The sequence below is a fragment of the Amblyomma americanum genome, chromosome 1 (assembly GCF_052857255.1).
Source record: "Amblyomma americanum isolate KBUSLIRL-KWMA chromosome 1, ASM5285725v1, whole genome shotgun sequence".
Lineage (NCBI taxonomy): Eukaryota > Metazoa > Arthropoda > Arachnida > Ixodida > Ixodidae > Amblyomma > Amblyomma americanum.
This window is the reverse complement of record NC_135497.1, coordinates 348,131,003-348,144,925: the sequence shown is the minus strand read 5'-3', so window position 1 is coordinate 348,144,925 and position 13,923 is coordinate 348,131,003. Positions and strand designations below refer to the sequence as shown.

The 13,923-nt window shown below is 45.4% G+C and overlaps 1 long non-coding RNA gene across 1 annotated transcript; it reads right to left on the bottom strand.

The window, feature by feature from the left end:
• Positions 1–9,233: 9,233 nt before the first annotated feature.
• LOC144100186 (uncharacterized) lies at positions 9,234–13,214 on the bottom strand. The gene is made up of 3 exons (XR_013307544.1): positions 13,074–13,214; positions 11,936–12,178; positions 9,234–9,540 (listed from the first exon to the last, which is right to left on the bottom strand). It is a non-coding gene; the product is annotated as an uncharacterized LOC144100186 (long non-coding RNA).
• Positions 13,215–13,923: the final 709 nt, after the last annotated feature.

Below are 13,923 nucleotides of genomic sequence, written 5' to 3'. Positions count from 1 at the left end.
ATCCCCGAGCTCATTTTTACAATGAAGCAGATTACTGCCACAGCTCAGCAGATCGGGGTCTCGTTGTTGCTGGCGTCCGCGGCCGTGGTAGGAAAAAAGCATGCACGCAAACACATATGCGCCCACAAGCGCGCCCACATACATTCGTGCACGCACATGCGCGTGCGCCTGCGAGCAGACGCAAACTCGAGCACTCAGCACACGCGAGCGCACATACGCAAGCACACGCGAGCGCGCGCACAAAACAGCGCAGCTAACTAGCACCTTGCTCGGAGCCCGATGGTTGTACGTGCATATTCAGTGCCATGTAGAAACTATGTCGGCAAAAAAGCTTTTAACACCAACAATACAGTGAAAAGCTGTCTCGATGGCGGCGTTGCCGCTGTTGTTCATTGCGAGCATCAGGGTGTGGCTCCGTCTACGGTACGGGAACAGCCAATGAAGCAGCCAATTCTGATGCTTTTCTCCTAATTTTCTACACACCCGAGATTGCAGCGGCCGAAGATTTTTGTCACGCTCAAGAGGAAGTCGTATCTATGCTGTTTACTGAGGCTGACCCGATGGGCAAGCCGAGGCGAAGGACATGCATGCTCCTGCCTGACCTTGGCGCTGAGTCTATTATAGCAAGTGCAGTGGATGTGTACCAAGCGACCGCAAAAAAATGTTCTTATTTAACATCACCTGTTGACATTACCTGTCAAACAATGGCTTTACGCCAAAAAGTAGCAGACAGTTATTACCAGCCTGGGTGAGCTGCGAGAGACAAGTGATCATTGGCGCGCATTGTGGCGTGAAGATCTATTTATGTTAGACGCACGTCAGCGAACTCCTAAGAAGATAATCAAGATCACGTCCTGAACAAACGATTTCTGCCGATAATGGAAGAGTATAGTTAACTATGCAGTTTTTATGATCATGGAGTGGTTTCGCATGTGCAAGTCATGCATGATGGATCTACACACAATTCCAGCGCGTTCATCGAAGCCTCTGTACAAAAGGTCTTGTGCTTTGTTGCCGGGGGTATACGGTGCGAAGGATAGCCCTCCTTACTGCCTTTCCTTTTTTTATCCGCGCTAATGTCTTGTGGAACTTAAATCTGTGAAAGCAATGGTAGCTTTATCTTGTTTGAGAATATATGACGGGTTCGCAAATTCGACCTCTAGTGATGTGAGGTATCTGGAGGCGAAGGTTCTTCGTTTGCACCGGTGGTGGCTCGAATCCCACTCGGGGCAATGCCATGGGAAGTTTTTGATCTTCAAGGATGCCATTCGGACACCGAAAATCAGAACGATTCGGATTCATGTTCAGTCTAGTTCCGCTGCAGTTTCAAGACGATGTTCACCTGTGTTTACGCATAATGGGAGATTCCTCATTGCATGCTTAATCTGATCGGGCCTGTAATCTCTCTGAGATAACTTGTTAGTGCACTGGTGCTACGAAAGTGTTTTTCTTTTTTCGAGCGGACATATTAGGCTTCAGATATATAACCAGACTCAAGGTTCACTTTGATGAAAAGTTATGAGCTAATCCACTGTTTATGTGCCATAACGGTGACGTTAACGGAAAATTGAGAGAATGGATTGTCTTGGCGCAAAACATGCGGTCCAGTAGACTGTAAAGCAAGCTCTGGTGCAAAGATATTTTTCTGGAGGAAAGGCTTGCTTTCCGTATCTTAAAACGACTCTAAAGTGGAATACTGAGTTGGACTACGTTGATAAGCTAGCGTCGCGTGATAACAAATGTGCAATCGCTACCAAAAGCAGAGCATACTCCTGCAACTGCGCCTGTCCGAGACAGGCTCCCCCCAGCCACGATTGGTTGATCGCTTTCTCCTTCATTGTTATTTCTACGCTACCGTCGTGAACCCGGCCAGTCCTTAATGACAATGAGCTTTTAGAAGTTCTTGTTCCAACGCGTGCCGAGAGGGGAAGATAAGCGGATGAGCAAGCACATCCCTAAAAACTACCTCTCAGGGAATCTAAGCCGCATTATCCGCTCCACAGAAGTACTACTCCGCCTCAGTGAATTACGGCACTGTTAACAAGTGTCTTTTTTTAAAGAGCCCATTAGCCTGTACAAGAGGGCTGTAAGCAGCTGATCAATGGAAAATATTACGTTCGCTTCCCTGACTCAGACACAGCTGCATTTTACCACTAATCCTTATTTATAGCCAGGAACAATATTTAATGAAGAATGCGTTGTTCATAGCTTTAAGACACTTATAAGGTCCTGTGAAGAAATCGCAATATCTATAAATGAATTTTTAAAATATTATAGTCCTTGATAAGCACAGTGCAAAGAACGAGATAAGCGTGACAACAAAAAACTCACTAGGCTAAAAACATTCACTAGGCTTCCAAAAAATAAACACAAACCAACATACGTCAGCAGCGGTGCTAGCAGCTACGAAGTTTATTCCTGTTTTCAACTCCAGGAGAAGGAAATATTCTCGCTTGCGGTGAAACGACTAGCAGGGCTTACGCTTTTTGTACCTCGCTGCACAATTACAAATAAACTCAGATTGTTTAAGAATAGACGCACATACCAGAAAACGCACTCGGAGGGTGTATATACATGAGAGCATTCAGAATTACACAATTTCTCGAATGCGCTTTCGCGCCCCACTCATAAATAATAGGTGAGACAACGGGTGGTACAAACAGGCGGACGCCGAGAGGCTGCAGTTTTTTTTCCCGACACGTTATTTTCGTTCACGATAATTACTTGCCTGGCAACGGAAATTCTTGTATCTGCACTAGGGATTAGGTTGCAAAGGGGAAGATTATTGGGCCAGTTGGTTCTTGATCACAGCAATGAAACGGCGCGAAAAAAATCGTCGGAGGTTTAGCTCTGGTTAAACGCGGAGTGACGAGACAGCTGCAGCTGGACGAGTGGAACTTGGTCACGTGACCAATTACGTGACGAACCACGTGATCAGTCACGGCGCAGCGCCGTCGGCTGCTGCTCCGCGCCACTTGATCAAACACGTGACAGGGAGGCGGCACCGCCACATGGTTGCAGCACCACCACGCTGAAGGCCCGAAATGCTACCGTAATGTATAGCTATCGCTACAAATGCGACAGGCAGGCAAGACGTAAGAGACGCAGTGTTTGTCACTTCTCGCCTCCCTGTCCCGTTTTTTAGCGCCGTTTCATTGCTATAAGGAATTAGGCTTTACAACAGCGCGTGTTCTCACTTCTGTTCTGGAGTTCGGTAGCAACTGACGTATACGAACGATGAACTGGCTGGGCTAGATGTGAAAACACCCTGTGCGAATTCCCTCGCTGAAAACTGCAACGAAATTGCATCTAAATACGCAGAGTAGACTAATTATTCGATCACGAAGAACACTGTGGTTACAAGTCCCGCTAAACGAGGCGAAAAACGATGTAGAAGGCTGCGTCCCTTATTTCCCCTGACGCAGAAGCAGATGTATGCCAAATAGCCCCGCTCGCTTGCTGTGCATTTTAAGTCGCTGAAACCACCAACATGTTAATGGTCAGCCACGGTAGAATAGTGGCTATGGTGTTCGGCTGCTGGACCGAAAAACGCTGCGGTATCATTTCGATGGAGGCGAAATGTAAGAGGCCAGTGCACTGTGCGATGTCAGTGCACACTAAAAAACCCCGGAGGTTCAAATTATCCTCCGTCCTCCACTACGGCGTCTCTCATAGCCTGAGCCGCTTTGGGACTTTAAAACTAGTATTGTTGACATGACCTCATGACAATGATTCAATGGTCTTAAAGCACGAACGCCTGTGGATTACTCCTGATTGCGAGAAAACATCAAAGAAGAGAGCATTGGCGCATGCTTCGAAATGCGATCGAGCCGCAGTTCAGGCTTGGCTCTCTCGCTGTGGTTGATCGAAGAGGCAGAGCGCTACAACATTTCAAAAATAACGTTGATATTAAGAAATTTTCTGGCGATTTGAATGCGGGAAGATTTCGGGAATTTAATTTGCGAATTTCGCAAGAACGCGACCATTTTTCGCTGAGAAAAACTTAGAGAGCACTGCAGAGAATGCACTGGAGAAATCGGAAAGCATTAGTGTTTTTCGCGGCGTTGGTGGCTCCTTGTCGACTTCGGTAGCTCTTGTCGATATGGCGTCATGTGGAATGGTATATAACTAATTGAAAACCTGCATATTATCTTAGGTCTCAGAAACCTACATTCAGGGCTCCGTTTCTTGCGTTACTCAAAGTAATTGAGGTGTGACGTCATCACACGTATGAGTTGACGTTACAACCAACCAATGACGTCACACCTGTGTGACGTCACGTGGTCTCACTAATTAGCTTCATTATTACCAATAATATTTAGCATCACTAGTTACATTCGTTAGTACTCGCAGTTATTAGAATTATTATAAACATTGTAATTAATGCTTCCAATTATGACTTGTAAATATGAATACAAATTAATGACTAATGTTAACATCTAATTACTAATAAATGGCTCGGCATTATTTAAGCTCTGAGTTTATAGATTTCACCACACCACTCTTGCTTCCACGTTTTGCGAACGCAATTTTCGGACACTACCGGTGTCGACATAGCTTAGTAATGCTTCCTTATTAATAAATGTTGGCCGCGTTCTCGAGGAATACTTAATCCATGTTTCTAATTTCATTATTTCTCTTTAGTGTCCCTTTAGCTGAGGCAGACGTATTTATCTAAATGTGGAAACACACGATAACATCAAGTTAGTATAGTCACCAGGTGAGTGCGTCGGAAATTACTTTCCCGCAGCAAGAAGGTGAAGGTACCGGGGACGCAGGTGGCTGTGGAGATAGTTTATACGCGGTAAATATCTTTGCGGCGGCAAATAAACAATCAACATTTAGGAAGCTGACGAAATTTTTTCTACGTGACTATGGACGACATAAGTTATTCTGTATTGCTTCATTTTCATCTGTTTTGGTTGCTTAATGGATTGATCTACCAAGCACCGTCCCACGAGAAGCGCGTTGCCCCGGAAGGAAGCTTCTTTGCAAAGATAGCACCAACTGAACTTAGCGCTTAAATCACTTCCTTTGCTTTTAAATGGACTAGAAATTTCTAGAGGTTTTAAGCGAGCAGCTGTGTTTGGTATAAGGCGGTTTTCATTCATACAATTTTATTTTAGAGCGCAGAATCAAAGACAAGGGTAGTTGAAAGACACAAAGATCTCACGATGCAATACTATCTGTTTCGACAGTGTTCACATGAAGAGGCTGTAACTAACAAATCCATGGTGCTGTTCTGGCATCCAGGTATCGGTGCCCAAGCCCGCGTGTCTAGATGCCCAGACCAATTGGTGCGCTTTAGTGGCGTGTGTGTGCGTTGAGGAATGTGGTCACAGAATTCGAAGTCCACCGGGACTTCTGTGAGCAAAGTTTCCTAAATTTAAATCGATACCAGCTATAGCAGTGCAGTTAACATGGAGAATTGCATATGTTGTGAAGTAGAACTTTTGCCCGAAATTTTACCTGTAAAGCTTGCGCTGGTGTAATATATTTTCTTTAGCGGAATAGTTGCTGCCAAATCTTAACAAAATAGTTGCGTCGCAAAAAAATGCAAATTCTCAGCCCCGACGTTCAACAGTTTAGAAGAACATGCTTGAAACTGCGTTGCATAAGTTCATATAATAAGTGCATATTGGACTTACACTGCTATGACATGTATTAAAGCACCAGCAGATACAATAACCGAATATGGAAGTAACGATCACGCGGGTAGCAACGGTAATTGTTGATATGCGACTAACTGCTGGAAAGAGAAAAATACGCATATAAAGTGTGAGTTGCTCTCGAAAAACCACCAGTCTCTTGCATTTAATTTAACCGGCATTGTTTCTGAGCACCGGCGCACCAACGACTAAAGCACGAGGGCCATGGAGAGCAACGAAGCGTCATGGAATGAATTTGAATAGGAGCGAAACGAATTCTTGAAGAACTCGCGAGTTTATCCTGTATACCTTGACAATTAGCGCCTAATCGTCAGGAAATATGTGGGCAGTACTAATGGAGGTGACAACGTGTATCACGTCTGGCTTGTATCCACATGATTGCGTGCAGTCCGATAACCTATATAGCTTATTAAATTTGATAATCTAGCATCGATTTACTGTGCACAGAATGTCGTTTTAGGTAAGCAATTTCTTGATGTTCTGCGAATATTTATTGAACGGGATATCCTTTGACAGCCAAATTTATACATACAGTCAGAAAGTCAATATCACATCAGGTTTGAATAACGTTAGATGATTTTCAAAACTTTAATTAAATTCCTCAAGGACAAGTAACTTCCTGGACAACAGCAAGAAATAAGGTAAAGAAGGTGAGAAAGAAGCGAACTGGTGCAGCTCTGCGAATTGTTCTCGAGCTTACTCGAGCTGAATCACTCGAGCTGACCAGACAGGCGGTGCTGTGAACCTACCGTGGCGCTGGGAAAATAGGTTAGTACCGCTTTGCGCCGAGGCTAACGCCCACCACTTCGACTCTTGGGTTGTGATAACAACCAGGTCCAACATCGTGGTTCCAGGAACCATAATCAAGGCGGCAGCAACCGGGTGCAGGCAAGACCGAGTTCTGTGCTTATTGGAGCCTAGCAGGTCCGGCGCAACCACAAGAGACCCGCCGTGAAGAAAATGCTGTGGCCCTTGCGGCATCATCTTAGCAGCATCTACATGCAGACCTCTTGTTCGCGTTAACCACTAGGTGAACTTGCAATTCTTCTAGAGGAGGTTGCGCTTCTTACAAGCAGTCGGAAGTGTGCCCAGAGCACTTTCCTGAGCTAGAAAGGCACTCACCTTGCTTACCGAGTGACATAAGTAAAATAGCTGGTTCTGTCTTGGTTGCCAGCAATTTATATTGACTTTTCAAACTCTCGCGTTGTGTTCAGGCTTTTAGCGATCCCGTCTTGCCGCTGTCGTGTCTTGCTGTCTGCCATCTACCGTCAAGAACAAGAGAATTTTGTTTCTGAGTGTGTGCATGCCGGTCAATGGCGACAGTGATCAGGTGCTGTCAGCGCGTACAGTTAAAACAATGATCATATAGAGAGGAACACGTGGGCACGACAGTCGGTCGAGCATTTCACTGTATGCGAACCGTCCACACCATGAAGACTGCGCATGAGAGGCACAGACGAAGTTTTTATGTCGCTTCTAATTCACAAATTATTTAGAAGGAGGAAGGCTGTGGGGCGCGTTGTCCCTTGAACCTAAAGGAGAGAAATAATAATAAAACAATATCTGTCACAGAGATGCATTTGAAGTCAAACTGAGGATGCATCGTTGAGAACATATCGCAACGCATCTTTGTCCAGCACGCTTTTGCGTCTGATTCTATTTCTCACATTCAAATGACCAACCTGAAACGCGAAGCCTCCTTACACTCACGCAACACACTCAGTATTTTTACAGATGGTTATAAAATTGCAAAATAAAACAATGATAATAAAATTCAAATTTGAAAACTGCGTCTGCGATATACAAATTTCCTGAGTAAATATTTACGTGTAGCTCATTATGCAACTCATGTGCGAGACGGATTATTTCGCACATGAGGTACAGTAAAGCTACTCCTAAGGACCAGGACTCGACTCCGCGTCAGATTACCTGCGACAGAGCTCTTCACTTATAGAATAATCGTCGCGTTAGTTCTCTCGTGCCTGAGCTGCACGAGAACTCCCAGAGCAGCGTGTGGGGTGTCACTTTGTTGCGTGCAAATCTGCCGAGGTTTGTCGAATCTCAGGAGACGAGTGCGCTTGTATGATCTTGTATCTCCGGTTAAGGGTCATGATGGATTTGCTGATAAGTAGTGCTCAGTCCAAATCACACAGAGCTCTAGCAATGCAAACCTTAGGGCTAGTTGGTGCAGATTGATAATTTTGTTAGAAAACAGCGCAAACTGAACGAAGCACAAGAGAAAAATTTACAGCGTGGTCATGAAGCTTGACGTGATAAAGCGGTCACTAGAGGCGTCACAGAGACGATATGTTTCTACAGTGAAGACATGCGAATATGGGTGGCGCTTATGGAAGGTGGAGGCGGGGAAGGCTTGAGGGTGGCCGTTGAGGAAGGGGGGAGGGCAGCTGTGTTATCTTGGGAGGTGAGGTGGAGAGGTGGCTGGTTCCTCTCGTGGGCAACAAGATTTCAAATTGCGTCTTCGAAATCCATTTCGACTTCCTTTTTTCATTTTCTGTCGAGTGGACTTCTATTGGGTCATGGCAATGTGCAAAGTGGAGGTAGGTGACTTATTGGTGAGTGGCACTTCACGAGGGTGAAAGCTTTACGTATCGATGCTTCGAACAGACAACGCTTGCATTTGTCGCGAAGTGCCTCTGTTACTTCTATCGCACTAAATGGAAGGGCACGCAGACTTTGTTTTCTTCCTATTCCTTCTTTCCTGCAGTCTGGGCCACTTACATTCACCAGAAGCACCGCTCACCACCCACAACCCCACTGCACATCATCGGTGAGCGCCTGCACACCTTCGATCCACGCCACCGCCTGCCACCTTCAAGTTCCAGACGCGCCATCCACCAGGAACTCACGAAACTCTTTCCTCCGAATTTTCCACGGGGACTCCACACTCTAGAAGCCCATGCAGCAGCAGAACGAAACACCGTATGCAAAATCGAATTGATAGACGCTGTGGGAAAGCCAGTTTTCTTCCAGATGCACCGCCGCCTCTTCCCAACTTCCATTTTCCACAAGTTCCACCCACCTGCACCCACCGTCACCCTAAGTTTATCGCGTGAGTGAAGCCTCGGCTTAGACTAAAAGAATCTTAGTAAACATTGAAGGTATATCCAAATGCTATTGCAGCTTTCTCACATCAGGTTTCATTATCATGTAGTCATGTTTCAAACATTTGTTTAGCTAGACGCACTCTTCAACATTGTTCTTCCATGATACGTTTGAAGAGACCTCGCGGCAGAATTATTGGCATTTAAACATTATTGGGAACCTAATAAAAAATATCTTGAGTGAGCGGCATCTGGTTGGCGTTGATAAAAATGTCATCTGACCTCTTCTCGAACACCAATTCTTCACCTAATGTTCATTCAGTCGGATCGCTGGCTAAATATTTCACCACAACACTGCTATCTACCTGAAAATACATATATATTAAGATATACCGGCACGTTTGGTTAATTTTTGACTCGACTGTGAAGAGGAATACCTTAACATCAGTAGAAGCTCAAGGTGGCGATTAATTTTACAGAGCGCCACTGTACACAGCCCGTGACATGTTTCAGGGCAGGTATTGGAAGATGTTTAGATCCATCATATGGCATCACCTTTGCGGTCTATTAGGTCACCTGCTTAAAAAGTGGGAGTTGGCCCGTGCAGGCTACCGCCATTAGCAGCAGCCGGAACGTGGGCTCATCCGAGAGCCCACAGTACCACGCCCCGTCGCCGCTGAATTTGCGCAGCGGAGTTGTCCCACCCAGTGAGGGACGGAAGCGCGACGAGAAGCCCACCGATGATGATACCCTCCTGTAAGGTGCCGCGACAGCAGCACGAGGCGGACGCGGACGAACTGCGGCTGCTTCTAAGAGAAAAAAAGTATTGATCACTATTAATGTCGACAAAAAAACAAACAAAAGCCTGTCAGACTCTGCTACCCATGTAATGAAGGGGACTAGCACAGCAAGGCCATCGATTAGGTCGCGTTAAATTCGCTGTATTTGAGCTTGGTATATGCGCTGCTGGAAACGAAAGCATTTATTCAAGTAAGTCAACTTAACGTTCATAGTAACCACCATCATAATCACCATCACCACCCTATTTGTGTCATCGGAAGATCAAGGGCTTTCCAAATGATGTCACCCATGACTAGCTATATACCGGCTGGCAGGCTGCAGTGTCGCAAATTGTGCAGCGTCGACTCTATATGCCAACTGACAACCTCGTCCTTCCATTAGTACTCATTCTGCCGCACTTACAGACCACTGGTTATGAATACTGCGGTTATGGAAGGCGGCAAATTACATCCTTTGCACGTGAGAATTTCCACTTTGGAACCCAAAGGTGCGGTCTTCGAGAACCTGTGATCGCAGTGGCGTCCATGGACGAAAAAAAAGCAAAGAAATATCATTGAGGGGACACTAAATCTCCGCTGTAAGGCTATGACGAGATAGTGTAATTGTTTAATTCCCATGTATAAAGAAAATCATTCTTAGCTTTGCATTCAGAGATTCCTGAAAGTCATCATACTCCTTCTGGAGCAGTGGTGGTGCGTTCATTCGATGCCCCACTGCCCTAGCTGCGATGACCGGTGCTCACAGCAGTATACCTTGTCCTGCCCAGAATTCTCGTCCGGGGTTGTGATCATGCTCGGTTCAGAGATTGTGATCATGCTGCGATTTTCTCTCACGACACCGACTCCCACTACGTCGTGGCAAGATTTTCTGGAGAACGCCGTCTTTAACGGTATCGCATTAGAAATCGTTGGAGCTAACAATGTTTGAAATTCGAGGCAACTCTTTCGCATTCAAGTTTGCGTATCTGAAAATTTTATGTGAGAAACTACGAGAGGTACGTCGGAGCGACCTGTGCAGGATGACTGTACCGCCAGGTCGACATTATGTAAGTGATTTTGTTCAATATATAAATGGTTATAGAACTAGAATAATTATTGAACTTTTTGGAAGCGACTCAGGCTATAGCGAACGCTGTGGTAAAGGGTGCGGAATTTCAGACTAACTAGGGTTCTCTAAAGTGCATTGACCACACACAGTACACGGGCCTGTAGAATTTTTCTCCATCGAAACGAAACAACCGCGGCGGGGATCAAAACAGCATCTTTCGGGCCTGTAGACCAGCGCCATAACCACTGAGCCACTGCGGCGGCTCTAATCGGCATAGTGGTTCTAAATATCAGACGTCAAAAATGCGCATCTCAGAGCTTGTTAGGTTGGCTTTCTCGCATTGTGGAATTTATAAATCGCATCTCTGCGCGTGACATTGTCTACAAAACGATGTTAGCATCTTGTACATCAACAAGTGCACAAATTTCGTCTATAGTGTATGTATAATAAATGGAAGGGACGCAATATTATAAATAATAAATGAGCGAAAGTCAACTCAAGAAGCTTTCAGATGCATATATTTCAAGTTAGATATTTGGAACCACAGTCACGCAAAAAAAATTTAAAACAGGGCTCACATTTCACGTTGAGGGCATTCAATTGCGCAGTATAACCGTGCCCCATAGTTAATTAGGTACCTGCAAATATTTGTGCAATTATGGATTCAAATAAGGTACATAATTTCTGCCTTCCTGTACAATCTACTTCCACAGAGGCATCGATGAATCTCTCTCAGTATTAAAAAAAAATATGCGGACGTTAACCAAATCACCGTTTACTCTGAGTGTTTCAGGGATCCCGAAAACCTGAGCGACGGCTGACTCACCTAGCCTGGCAATGTACTCCGTGCTGCAAAGAGGTGTCATCGTCCTGCTAGCCGTACTCCGGCTTTAAAGGCAGCAAGCGTCTGGCGGATTACAGGGTGCGTGAAGGCCAAGTACGACGAACATTTCTGCTACGCTTCTGAGACATTCTAAGAGTCAATGGGCTCAGTTCCACAGCACTTTTTTTTTCCTAAATCATAGTAGTTGCCAAGGGTCCCTCCCTTATTTCCAACATTTCTTCAACAGGCTAGCCGTAAATGCAACGATCATCTACAAAGGGGTACCCGCTTTCTTGAAGCATTGTAGTCGAAGAAAAACGCTCTAGTTACCTCAGTGGGAAAGACATTCAAGCGAGATTGTGGATGAAGGCTAAGAAATTCCGCGTTTAAGCCCACAGTGCCAAGAATTTCTTGAAAGGAATGGAAATAATTTAATGTGTTTCATCAGGTGAGGTGCTTTCTAAATTTCTTTGCAGTGAAAATTTTGAGAAAACTATACGCACCACTGTGTATTAGTCATTGCAATAACTCACTCGGTTTCCGCACCCTCCGGCGGCCGCTGCGTGCAATTGGGTGATCGTTGGCTGCCGTGGAGGATGACCGCGATTCTTTGCTCAAGGCCTTGCCCAGGACGTCTTCTTGAAATATGTCACCGCAATCGGCGTCTGCAGCTCGCATCAGTTCCTCTTTGAAGCGCGCGAACTGCGCCTCGAGGACCAACTGCTCGCGAAGGTACCGTACTATGACGGCGGTAGCCACAGAGTCACCTGCGCAGGCTAATATATTCCCGATGCTTCTTTCCGGGCTCCTTTATGTCTGAAGAAGCGTGCACATATTTCTCGCTTTCGTAGGCGGTCCAGGTGCTTAGGGTAGATTTTCGCACATGTTTCAATTGCAGGTTGCACAGAAACAATATGCCTTATACTGCAGCAGGTAGGTCAAAATGCAGTGCCTTTCAGCTCTTTAGTCTCATATTCCTAACGACCCTCTTTGCACAGAAAATCCGCGATGAGAAATGCTGCAGCAGTAACATCATAATATTCATGCATAGAGGGAACAGATTAATAAGAAAACAGCTGTACCACTATCATCGTCATGGGGCCAATGCGACTTGTGAGTGAGTTGAGAGTTGTGATTAAATGCGTGGTGCTCTAATGCAAGTAGGATTATGTTTGCTGTAAACTGTCTGAAAGCCTTGCTAGGTATTCACTTCGCATAAAATTTTTTCCATTATTTGATTCAGAATTACGCAGTTGAGGCAGTCTTAAAATCAGTACTTTTGAACCCTGGCCGCTAGCAATGGAAACGGCACTCGACATCACTGGTATTGTGTTTCTGCACCGCCGTTCAGCTAACACACATGCTACCAGTGTCGTCAGGAAAAGTAACGGCTTCACACGGCTATGATTACAATGAGTCTGAAGCTGCTACTTTCATTCTTACTGTGCGTCCCGGTTAACAAGTGGAATCCAAAAAGAACTGTACTTTTAGCACAAGTTAGCATATATAGCTTACTTCACATAGGAAGAGAATTGATCATTTTCAATCAGACCCGGGTGGAGAAAAAACAGAGTGCTAGGGCCGTTAATGCCATGTCACCGCACAATTCATTGCAGCGTTTGTGTTAGGAACATTTTAAACAAGGACCTGTGGACGGAAAGCGGTGCTTACCTCTCGTGACCTCCCCGAAAAGGGCGCGCCAGACGAGAAAGTAGATTGAAGGCCGCAGGTCGGCGATTCAAGGCGCGTTGCGGTTGAAAATCCAGGTGCACGCATGCCTGGAGAAACGCATGGCGCCCCGCTGAGCTCAGCCGACGTCCTGCGCAAAAGGAGGCGTAAAGAACATTGCTCTCTCACCATGGCTTCCCATTGCGAAAGACAGCTTCGTCTACGTGTGTTCGGTGCGTAAACCAGTTATACCTTGCGCTGGCTTTTGCCCGCAGACACGAAGGCTCTGGAGACTTCCAGGCACTTCACCTCGCTGTGCACGCTAAGCTCAGTAAGACTTATTGCTGAATTCGCAAAGGGGGCCTTCAAATCGACTTCCAACCGGGCCTCGAGTAAGGAGAGGTTGATAGAACGTTCTAGGCGATCATCTAGCACCAATGTAAGAGCTGCGCGTGTGCTGTCTTCTTTTTCACTCTACAATTTTTCTCATGAAATAATCTGAACACACGAAGGAGTTCCCGACGAAACCAAAGTCTGTATAACAAAGAATGTCTCAGGAGACTTAGATATCAATGCACATGTATGTAATGTGAGAGTGAAAGATTTTGTGGCTGCGGAAAAAATCATTTCTTGCTCCGTCACGTCCAGCGCCTAAGCGGAAACGGCTTGCTTTAGACTAAATTCTCATGTGGAAACAATCGGTTCCTAATTTCAATAAAGAAATCTATAGTTTATCAATTTTTTGCCCACAAGTTTGAGCTCCCTCTTTTAATAAGACTCTTTGCTTACATCAAATTGTTTTTCGGCAGTTTTAATCCCGATTGGAAAGAAGGAAAAAGAAGAGACATCCCAC